General features: G+C 38.8%; 1 long non-coding RNA gene across 1 annotated transcript in view; it reads left to right on the top strand.

Annotated features, from left to right (window-relative positions):
• Window positions 1-11,255, top strand: part of LOC110311125 (uncharacterized) — an 85,439-nt gene extending 74,184 nt beyond the window's left edge. The window contains exons 3-4 of the long non-coding RNA XR_015045791.1: window positions 2,056-2,171; window positions 11,105-11,255. This is a non-coding gene — a long non-coding RNA (uncharacterized LOC110311125). The remainder of the gene's footprint in view (window positions 1-2,055; window positions 2,172-11,104) is intronic.
• Window positions 11,256-12,265: the final 1,010 nt, after the last annotated feature.

The raw sequence follows: 12,265 nt of genomic DNA, 5'->3' as shown, positions 1-12,265 counted from the left end.
CTCCACAATTTCCAACACCATTTCTTAAAAATCCTATCTTCTAGTGTGTATTTGTGACTTCTTTATAAAGGATCAGGTGTGAATTCATGTGGGTCTTTCAATTTGATTGTATTGATCAGTATGTCTGTTTTTATGCCAATACCATGATATTTTTATTAGCATTAGCTCTGGAGTACAATTTGAGGCCAGGGATGGTGATACCTCCAGAAGTTCTTTTATTATTATGAAATCCCGAGAATTTTGTTTTTCCATATGATGTTGACTATTGCCCTTTCAAGTGTTGGAATTTTAATGGGTATTGTATTGAATCTGTAGATTGCTTTTGGTAGGATGGTCATTTTTGCTATATTAATTCTACTAATCCATGAACATGGGAGATACGTTCAGATTCTGATATCTTTTTAATTTTTTTCCTCAAAGACTTAATGTTTTATTATACAAGTCTTTTAGTTGCTTGGCTAGAGATATGTTGAAATATTTTATATTATTCGAGCCTATTGTGAAACATCTTATTTCCATGATTTTTTTTTTTTATTTTTCAATCCATTTGTCATTTGTATTTAGGAGGGCTACTTGTTTATATGAGTTAATTTTGTATCTAGCTTCTTTGTTAGCAATGTTGATCAGCGATTGGCATTTCCTGGTAGAATTTTTCAGGTCCCTTACGCATACTGTCACATTATTTGGTAGCATTTTTATTGTCTATGATGGTGCTTGCTCTTCTCCTGTCATCAAACAGGCTACGAATGGATACTCTTCCTGCCAGCCCCCCAGTTGTTTTGTTAGAGTATAAATGAAGGTTTCCTGTCTTGTTGCTCACATAGTTCCTTTTGCTAAAACTCACTTATTTAGTAACTTACAGTTTCTCAGGGGTTTATAGTTTGCCTTAAGATCATTGATTAAGTCTGTGGAATTCAGCTCCCAAGCCAACCCTTGCAACATACAGCTGCAAAGGATTCTGGGTGTCCTGGAGATGCAGATGACTCTCACCTCAGCATGGAGTCCTGGCCCACCAGTAGGAAGTTCCATGAATGAATGATCATGTTGTCCCAGGCAGACATTCGATGATAACAGACAAAAATAAAATGTTAAACATGATTGAAGCACCCTTGTGCTATACTGATTTTTTCTTTTTTCCAGATTGATTTCCACTTTTCTCTGCTGTTTGCAGTTAATGGGGTGTGTGAGTGAATGTGTATGTGTTTGTATGGGTGCCTCACACATCCTGATGTAGAACTTTATAGAAATGAATTTCAGTGAGAATTTGTTTTTCAAGTATAAGAGCACATCAAAGAAAAGGAGACTCTCCAGCTGTCGACTGGCTTTCACCACTAATTACGTGAGAAAGAGAACGTCAGTAACTAAAAAGAAATCCTTAGATCAATGGGTTGCAGCTTTTCTGATTTTAAAGTTCTTTACAAGAAAAGTGTCAAAAAGATTATGCAAAGAAAAAAATGTGGGCTGGAATTTTCATTGATACTAGGGAAATTTCTTTGTTGTCTCTAAGTTTAAAGAGAAACATAAAAAAATCAAAATCTTTTCTTCTTTTTTTTTTTTTTTTTTTGGCAAGGCTCCTAGCTGAGAGTTGGCTCATGTGTTGGGTTATGCAGTCAATATTTCTTAGGAACTGCTTCCGACTGAACACAGAAACAAAAGCTGGGCTAGCTCATGTAGTGAAATTGAAATAATTGGTGAGACAAAGGTGGGAAATCAACCAATTTGGGGGTAGTTCAGACCTAATGGACTCTCTGCTGCGGTGACCTGCAGTCACCTTAATTCTTCCTTTGTTTTAGTGTATGGGCCTGGTTTTATAAACTGGTAGGAGGTTAATGTTTCAGGCTGTGACACTCTTCTGTCCCTGGAATAACTAAGTATGCATTAGAAAATCAATTTGCTCTCATTAGTGGGAATCTCCCAAAGGATGCTTGTGTTGGGAAGCACTCCTCTGAAGATGGCTACACTTTCATTTTGGCTTCATTTGTTGGAACTACAGAGAAGACTAAACGTGTTTATTTGCTGTGTTTCTTATTAAGGCTTTTATCCATTTCTTTTCAGTGTACGTACACACATGTGGAACCTGGATGTAATGGCTGAGATCTGTCATTTGCATGGATCACCCTGGAATAAATTAATGGCATTTGCTTTCAACACCCATGTCTGCAAATCGGCAAGTGAGAAGGAAATGTGTGAAACTTCAAACCCAGACATGGCTGCCTTTAAAAACAACATTCTTTCTTTTTGTTTTTGTTTTTTTTTTAATTAGATATTTTTCTTATTTACATTTCAAATGTTATCCCCTTTCCTGGTCTGCCCCCCCCCATATCATATTATTACCCGCCCCCCAATCCCCATATTCTATTCCCCTGCTTCTATGAGGGTGTTTTCCCCCACCCCGGCCTCCCCACCTTGGCATTCCCTTACACTTGGGGCATCAAGCTTTCACAGAACCAATGGCCTCTCCTCCCATTGGAGGACCAGCAAGGCCATTCTCTGCTACATATGCAGCAGGAGCCATGGGTCCCTCCATATGTACTCTTTGGTTGATGGTTCAGTCCCTGGGAGCTCTGGGGGTCTGATTGATTGATATTATTGTTCTTCCTATGGGGTTGCAAACCCCTTCAGCTCCTTCAGTCCTTTTCCTAACTCCTCGTTCTTACATACTCAGAAACACTGTGTAGTGTGTATGACTGGTCTGTCTCTCTGTGCATACTCAGGTACGGTTTTCATACTGAAGAACTCAGTAATTTTGTATTTGAACTTTTGATCAAATGGAGATGTATGGTTCTTAGCTATTTTAAAATGTGTCATAAGTGTGTCTGTCCAACTAATGTAAAATAAACAATTAGTCAAGGGTCCTATTAATATAAACACATACACAGACACAGGATATGAGTGCACATATACTTTCATTTTATGAATATATGCATATTTAAGCAATTAAAAACTGTTCTCCCTTCCTACATTGCAATTCTAAATCTGCCTTAAAAAAATTATCAACTTTTGTAAAGGCTGGAAAATATTTTTAAAAATGAAATGGAAGGAAATGAGACAAAGTAGCATGGAATCAAAACATTTTCTTCCTGTTAGTGAGCAGCACTAGAGGCAGGAGGCAGGAGGCAGGAGGCAGGAGGCAGGAGGCAGGAGGCAGGAGGCAGGAGGCAGGAGGCAGGAGGCAGGAGGCAGGAGGCAGGAGGCAGGAGGCAGGAGGCAGGAGGCAGGAGGCAGGAGGCAGGAGGCAGGAGGCAGGAGGCAGGAGGCAGGAGGCAGGAGGCAGGAGAGGCAGATGAGGTGAGTCTCTGGAGACCAGTTCTGTGGAATGGAGATGAGGCTGCTTATCCCTTCCTGTCCTTTTGTTTACCTTCCATTATAGAGCAACTAGGAAATAGCCTTGCTGGCCTCCCTGGCCTGCTCTTAGCTCTAAACAGTTTAACTTGCTTTCCTCTGCTGTATTCAGACCACCAGCTTACATTCCCTTGGGAACGATCTAGTTGGCATCATTTTCAGATAGTATTCAAGAAAGGAAATTTCAAGGCCATCGATGCAGCATTTTCAAAACTGAAGGCTCAACGGAGAAGGAAAGAGTTCATCCAGAGCAGACAGAGTAAAGAATCTACTTGCCAAGTCTTTGCCTCCACCTCCATTTAGGGAGGAGTTGGCAATAAACACCTCTCATCTTTAATGGCTGTGGCGGAGGTCCTTGATGGTGCAATATTTTGTCTTGTACTTCATACTTCTCTCAATGTCTCCATCTAGGTCCATAGGAAGCTCGCTACTACAGCAGCTGTACCATCTGTTTCAAATATTATTTCAGCCTTCACTGTTTTGGGATAAATTTCATAAAGTGTATTGCATACACACACATTTAATTGAACAAACGAGAAGCCTTTCCAGTTTAAAAAGCCTTCCTAAATGACAAGAAGTGTCCAATTTCCATTCAAATGGTTACTCCAGGGTTTTAAAATGTGTGAATTCATCTAAAAGAGGCTGCTGGTGTATTTTGAGGCAGATGGCTTGATTCTGTGAAGAAAAAAATTAAGTGGATTTTACTATCAATCTTGTGCTTTTTTTTTGGCAAAAGACTGACATAATAAAGATGTGAGTATTACTAAGAACGCTTTTTAATAATGATTCTACCTTATGTTTTCCCTCAAGAATATGGTTAACCGACTAGGAAAATCTATTTAGAGATTTTATGTTTATCTGTAATGATCAGCTTAGGATTTAGAAAAAAAAAGAAAAGAAAAAAAAAAACAAATGAAGAAGAAGAAGCCCACTAACAGAACTGCTGAAACACAAAAGGAAGATAATTTGCTACAACTTTCTAAAGGCATCCAAGAGGGAGGGAAGGCTGGTGTTGATCTCATGTTTCTCCTGCAGAATAGTCATGAAGGCAGTAGATTGAAGATTTCTGCAAGGAAGGGAGGGGATTTAATCTTAGAAGACTGCCATTAGAGGGAAACCTTAAGTATCCCGTCTCAGGACTGGAGAGATGGCTCAGTGGTTTAGAGCACTGACTGCTCTTCCAGAGGTCTTGAGTTCAATTCCCAGCAACCACATGGTGGCTCACAACCATCTCTAATGGGATCAGATGCCCTCTTATTGGTGTGTCTGAAGACAGCTAGAGTGTACTCATATACATATATATATATAAAAATCCTGTCACAGGTTCCTTGTCTGGAAGATTGCAGTTTTGAAAACTACCAGCAGGATCATTTTAAGTTGTGATTGCTGTGTGCTCTCAACTTCACTCTTGGTATCCACCGTGTCACTTCAAAAGTCCTCTGATGATTCCATTTCTTCCATTTGTAGTTTTCACAGTTGATTGGACTCTTGCTTAGTTTCTGATTACTGCAAATAAAGCACAGGGTGTCCGTCTCCTTTCACTTGAAAATGATTGTTCAGAAGCTGAGTCCTATGCCAATCAGTCCATCACTTCCTTTGGTGCTAATTATTTATTTAGGGATAAGCACATGAGCTAAGTTATCTCAATTAGCCTAAAAGACAGCTTGTCTTCGGAACACTGGGGAAAATACACTCTCTCTTTTCTAGTGAACATGAACCAGAAAACACCAAGTTTTTATGTTTTTACTGAGCACATTCTGGAAACACAATACAATGTGCGATAAAGTGAACATCGTGGATGGCAGATGGAAAGGAGAAAGCACCCATGTCTTTAATGAGATAATTGAGCCGCTGGGCTTACTTCCCCTGTGACATCAACACAATTCTTATATCTACTGTACCCTAACAGATTTGCTAAAGTGTGGTGTTCAGGGTGAGGCAGTGTTGCTCATGGTCATATAAATGTTGAAACCTCCCAAAGAAGTTGGATGCTACCTCTGTTTTCTGCAACATTGTCTTGTTTTCATATGAAGGGAAATAGTACAACAAATTATTAAGTGAGTATTAGAATTAGGAGGTAGCTTAAGATGTCTGTGTATTCTATTAGCTGAAGGTGACTATTTCCTTAGCGGATGGTTCCCTTCAGTATAGTTCTTAAATAGTCCCCACTTTTGGTTTCTTCTTTGATAATATAAAGAAAAACTTAGAAACAAGCCCTTACATAAAAATTCACATGCAAAACAAGCAAACAAAAGTCTCAAACTTGAAATACTGAGTTTCTTTTAGACTGGCTGCATGGCTGATTGTACTTTTCCCTTTGGAGTCTCCAATTCTTTGCTGATAAATGTCTTCTGTTTTGCTCAAGAACTGTAGATTATTCCTACTTACAGAAGGCTCCAATTTTATATAGATGCAGTGAAGTCTGGGGAGTATTAGTAATTTACTTCATTTATTGAAAAATATTGTAGCATGGTAGTATGTTCCAGACATCATTTACTAATGGCAAGAGCATAATTTAAATATTTAATTGTGCACTATTCCTTGTAACATCTTGTTCATTAAAAATGCATCTGAAGCCACATGTGATGGCACATTCCTTTGATCCCAGCACTATGGAGGCAGAGGTAAGCAGATCGTGGTGAGTTTGAGGCCAGCCTGGTCTACAAAGCTCCAGTACAGCCAGGGATGTTACACAGAGAACAAATTCTTGTCTCAAAAGACAAAAACAATAACAACAAAAATGCATACGAATTAAAAAATGCCACAAGAATTGAAATTAACACAGAAAATAAAAATAAGAAAGGAAGAAGAAGAATAGCAAAAGGAAAAACAGTTTTGGGAAGGCTAATAATCTAGATTCATGTAGTTACTACTTTATCCACAAAGATACTTTGGCAAAAAACCAAACCAAACCAAACCAAACAAACAAAAACTAAAACAGCATTAAAGTCACACTAGGAAATTTGAAGGACAATACATGCAGAAGCAACAGATATTAGGAAGATGTAAAGCAGAATTGGATTTTTGAAGTAACCATAAAGAATAACTACAATTATTACAAATGTGAAATAGTAATAATGGAGGAAGAAGAGTTTTGTCAGTTTTATAAAAACACAAAAAAGCTTTGGAAAAACTTAAGGGCCATAATCATTAGGATCTAGAGGCAGAGTTCATCTTTAGATGTTAATAGTGGACTGATGAAAGTAGAAGCTGGAATGGTGTGAGTATCTGGAAAGGAGTTCCCAGCCATCTCCAATAGACCTGGCATAAATAGTTCGAGAGAGAGAGAGAGAGAGAGAGAGAGGGTGTGTGTGTGTTTAAAATAATTAAAGAAGAAATCATAAATTTGAGAGGGAATAGGCATTCCTACCTTTTAAAATATTTTTTACAGTTTTATATATTTATGTAATGAAGTTTAGTCATTTCACCCCATTATTTGCTCTCATCCTCACCCCTTTTCTTCTCAAGAAGTCACCCTCCTATTTTTATTCCATGTTCTCTGTGTGGCCACTGAGTTGAATTATTTTGCATAGTATGATGGTCTATGTTGCATCCATTTTTCTTCAAATAATGTAATTTTTAAATTTTTTTTAATTTTTAAAAATTAGGTATTTTCATTTACATTTCCAATGCTATCCCAAAAGTCCCCCATACCCTCCCCCCACCCCGACTCCCACTTCTTGGCCCTGGAGTTCCCCTGTACTGAGGCATATAAAATTTGCAAGACCAATGGGCCTCTCTTTCCACTGATGGCCGACTAGGCCATCTTCTGATACATATGCAGCTAGAGACACGAGCTCTGGGGGTACTGGTTAGTTCATATTGTTGTTCCACCTAGAGGGTTGCAGACCCCTTTAGCTCCTTGGGTACTTTCTCTAGCTCCTCCATTGGGGGCCCTGTGATCCATCCAATAGCTGACTGTGAGCATCCACTTCTGTGTTTGCTAGGCCCCGGCATAGCCTCACAAGGGACAGCTATATCTGGGTCCTTTCAGCAAAATCTTGCTAGTGTGTGTAATGGTGTCAGCACTTGGAGGCTGATTATGGGATGGATCCCCAGGTATGGCAGTCTCTAGATGGTCCATAATTTTTAAATGGCTGAATTATACTCCATTCTCTCTCTCCCAACTTCCCTTCCTACTCCTCCCCACCACTGCTGTATGTGTGTGTGTGTGTCTGTGTTTATTCATTCATCTATCATCGGACCAGCTGATTCTATAACTTGGCTATTGTGAGTTGTGCTGTGGTAAACACAATGTACATGTATCTCTGTGGTATATTGCTTCAGAGCTGTTTCAGTGCGTACCTAAGAGTGGCACCACTGGATCTTATGATAATACTATTTTTAAATTTTTGAGAAATCTCCACAATGATTTCGATAAATGACTGGACACACATTATAAAGGTTCACATTTCTTTACATTGTTTCCAAATTTTCTTGCATTTTTGTATTTCATTTGTGTGAATGAATGTGTGTGTGTGTGTACACGTAATTTGTGTGATGTAGGTGTGTGTCTAGATAACAATGCTGGATGTTGTTCCTTTGGCACTGTCCAACCATCTGTCTTTCTTTTGATAGGGTTCTCTCTGGCCTGGAACTTGCCAAGTAGAGTGTTGGCTGATCAGTGCACCCCAGGCATACCCATCGTTGCTTGTTTTCATCTTTGCTTATTTGATTTTAGGAATTCAAGAATTTCCATAATTTCTTTGTTAACGTCCTAATCATTCAAATTCTATTTCTCAGTTTGCATGCATTTCTGTTTTCTGTAGTTTTTCTTTCTGTCGAGGTCTGATTTTAGTCCACTATGATCATATAGAACACAAGGAATCTCAATTTCCTGTTTGTTATTTTGTGTGCTATACTATGGCTTTTTTTAGAAAGTTTTATATAGGCTGCTAAGATGATGTGCATTCTTCACTTTTTGGGTAGAATATTGAGAAGATGTTTAAATCAGTTTGAACTACAGCATTTTTAACTCATGTTTCTTTTTTGAATTTTTGTCTAGATGACTCATTTGTTGGTGAGATCTTGGTGCTAAAGTCACTCATTGTTATTATATTGAGGGCAATCTGTGTCTTTAAGTCCTGCAGTGTTTATGAAATTGGGTGCATTTTGTTTTAGTATATATATTTAAATTTGTTCCATCCTTTTAAATGTGAAGTGACCTTCTGTGTCTCTTCTGAATAATTTTGGTCCAAAGTCTAATTTTCAGACATAATATGGCTGTATCTTTGTAATTTCTATGTACCTTGCTTTGAATTCCATTTTTTTTATCCTTGATTCCTAAGATTGTGCTTGCATGTGTCAGTGAGGAATGTTTCTTGGCATGAACACATACATGGGTCTTGTTTTTGAATAAAATATGCTACCCTGTGACTTTTGCTATTAACACCAAGAGTCATTATTGAAAGGAATGTATTAATTCTGTCCTATTGTTGTTTTTGCACTGTTTAGTGCTATCTTAGTCCTTGTTTATTTATTCTCCACTCCAGTGATACACTTATTATTTATGTGACCTCAGGAGGATGCTTATTTCACTATTCAGTGTGTAAGGTTCCTTTAGTTGTTGTCCGTAGCGCTGGCCTGGTTATTGTAAATTTCTTTACTGAAGTTTGTATTATTAATTTCCAAAATCTGTTGGTATTTTTTTTCTGAATTGACAAGAGCAGTCACCTTGGAGATAATTTATTTCAAAACAGGCTTTCTTGAATGGACAAACCCCCTTTCATGGGGAAAGCATATTTGTGTCACATAACCTGCTTATATTCTGATTTTGGAATGCAGAGGCATTATTGGAGAGATAAGAGGATATTTGCACAAAGAAAAAAAGGATATTAGAAGACCCCACTTATTTTGGGGGGAGTTCATATTTATATGCCCTTTTTGACTGCTATGGTTTCTGAAAATTCTAGAAGCATAAAGCACATGTTTCCCGAAGAAGAAATCACTATGGAAAAAGGTGAAATCTAACATTCAAGGAACACCAATTGTATTAGGGTATCTATTGCTGTGATAAAGCTCTGTGACCCAAAGCATCTCAGGGAAGAAAGAGTTGACTTCATCTACATCACTCTCAATCATCCAGCAGAGCTCAAGTCAGGGACTGAAGCCCTGAAGCAAAGTCATGGGAAAGAGATGCTTACTGGCTTGGTGCTCATGGCTCCCTCACCCTGCTTTTACTTATAACCGTGATGACCTGACCAGGGAAAACACACCTTCCACTATGATATAAAACATCCCATGTCAATCATGAACCAAGACAATATCCCACAGCTTACGGAAGTATTTTCTCAATTAAGATTCCTTCTTCCCAGCTATGTCTAGGCCTAGGTTGTATCAAGTTGACAAAAAGCAGCCAGCAAAATTGACCCCTTGTCACCTTGACATAAAAACATATCCTTTATTAAACCATACCCTTTCCTTTCCTATTCAGACAAGATCTCATATTAATTTTGAGATTACAATGACACATAAATCACTTTAGAAGTCTCACTGTCTTCAAAAACCCAAATCCTTCAAAATCCTGGTCTGTTTAAAACACCCCAAGCCTCAAAAGTTCAAAGCCTCTCAAAAGTTTCCAAAGCCTCTCTAAAATTCCTAATTCTGTTTAAAAATCCCCAAATCTCCCTAAAATTTCGATTTCTCAAAAATTCTAAAGTCTCTTAGTGGTTGGCTCCTGTAAAATAAAAAGTTGCAAACTTATTTCAAAGAGGAAGAGCCAGGGCACAGTGGCAATCGGATCAAAGCAAAATCAAAGTCCAACAGTTTTTAATCTCAGTGTTAGCTTTGAGATCATTTGGTTTCCAAGAGACTAGTCAGTTCTACCTCTCAGCTCCTTTTCTCTGGCTTTCCCATTCAAGCATAGGCAGTTTGTCACATAGGCTTAGAATGGTTCTGCTCCATAGTTGCTGATGACCTTTTGGTAATCTCATACTACTGATGTCTCCACTGCTGAGTCTCCACTACAATTGGCTTGCACCTTCAGCAATAGCCTCTCCTGGTCTTACTGCTTATTCCAGTCCTGCTCCATGGTGCCAAGTCTTAAATTCTCTCCATGATAGCTTCAACCCTGGGGCCTCTACTACAGCTGAGGTGACACCTTCACCAATGACATCTGGATTCTCAGGATGCTAAGCTATACATGACTACTTTATTTCTTTAAAACAAGTGTCACCCAGAGGGCTCTGACACATTATTAAGTTTGACTGCCAGTACATGCTACAACTTTGGTCTTCTAGACCACAGATTCTGTGTGATGATGCTAAGGTTTGGTTTCAATTGTGCTGGTCTTTGCTTAATCACAGCTAATTCTTTAGGCCCAGCTGACCAGTATTGATTATCCCTACAAAGAAAATATCTTACTTTAGTGGTTTTGGTTTCTTTTTTCTTGTTAATCATAGCCAATTCTTTAGCGCTAGCTTACCAGAATTACAGCTTCTTAGTGTAAAATATTGACTGGTTCTTACAGAGTCTTTAAGGGACTCTCAAACTTCTGTTTGAAATGTTACAACCCAGGCTGTGACAGTTCTTTGTCCGTACTACTCGTAACTCTTTTCTTAATTAATTTATCTAATTATTCAACTTTATTTTTTTTTAATCTTCCAGGCTCTTATAGAATAGCTCACTGAATTCTGAGCACTCAAATTTTTGAAATCAGAGAGTTCAAATGCTACCATAATCCTCTCAAAAATGCATCGTTGGGTCTTTCACAATAATATTCCCATGAATGTGGCACCAATTCCTGTGGTCTCCCTTCCCCCAGCCTGGAACCTGCCTGCTCAAGGGTGGAGCTACCGGCTCATTCGTCCTGCCACGCCCACTGCTGGAACCTGCCCTCTGCTGCCTGGAGGCACACACGTGTTCGTCCTGCTACTGGACCCTGAGTTACTTGGCGGGAAATTGGGTTCCCTCCCCCTTCCTTTATAAACTGAGTGTCTGGAAATATTAAATTGAGTCTTGATCAGAGTTTTGTCTTGACTCCATTGTTTCTTCCGCCCTATCTAGTTACCTCTCTTTGCAGGGAACTGCCATTCTCAGTTGAACCGTTCGTGTTGTGGACCGCGGGTGGGCCGCAACAGTTGGCGCCAGAATTGGGACCTGAAGAATGGCAGAGAGATGCTAAGAGAAACGACTGCTGTGTGGAGCTCCACAAGAAAGAAAAGAATCGTTGTATCGGAGGAGCATCGGAGCAACGGACAGGTACACATGCTAGCGCTAGCCTAAAAAATTTCAGTTTTGAAAGTGTTGCGGGGATGCGGTAGGATACGAACAAGTTTGAAGCAGTGCTGACCCAACACTGGTTCTGCTTGGGGTCAGCAGTTCGTAAATCGGAACTAGATACGGAGACAGGCGGTGTGCCGCAGTTTTTTAGAAAACTGCTTAGGTGGAAGAAAGAAGGGTTCAAAATCATGGATCAGGCAATTGTTTTTAGTTTTCAGGAGTTGCTTAAGGAAAAAGGAGTAAGGCTTGAAGTACAATTAGTAAGAAATTTTTTAGATAAGATAGATAGCTGTTGTCCATGGTTCAAAGAAGAAGAAACGATAGATTGTGGAACCTGGGAGAAAGTTGGTGAGGCCCTGAAGCGAGTTAAAGTTTGAGATTAAGCTTCAGAGGCTGAGTCTCTTAAGATATTTCTAGTTTAGATAATGATAAATGTGGTTCCTATCCTAAATAGTAAAATTTAAGATAAGATATAAAGCAATGCCTCTTTATTAAAGCGTTAAAGCTTGCTTTAATAGGTATTCATAGGTATTAATTGATATCCAAACTTCGTAATATGATAGTAATGCTTCTAATATTGATTTTAATAGTGATAAATTGTTTTAAACATAGGTTTTGCTTTCCCAAAGTTGTAGGTATTATCCTAACCTTGCACAAAAACTTAAAAATTATGGTTAAATCTGCCATTGTTCCATTGACTGCA

Source organism: Mus caroli, unplaced genomic scaffold (assembly GCF_978045245.1).
Source record: "Mus caroli unplaced genomic scaffold, Mus_caroli_1 scaffold_17, whole genome shotgun sequence".
In the NCBI taxonomy this organism is placed as follows: Eukaryota; Metazoa; Chordata; class Mammalia; order Rodentia; family Muridae; genus Mus; species Mus caroli.
The sequence above is the reverse complement of the archived record's forward strand: the minus strand, read 5'-3'. Positions and strand labels throughout refer to the sequence as shown.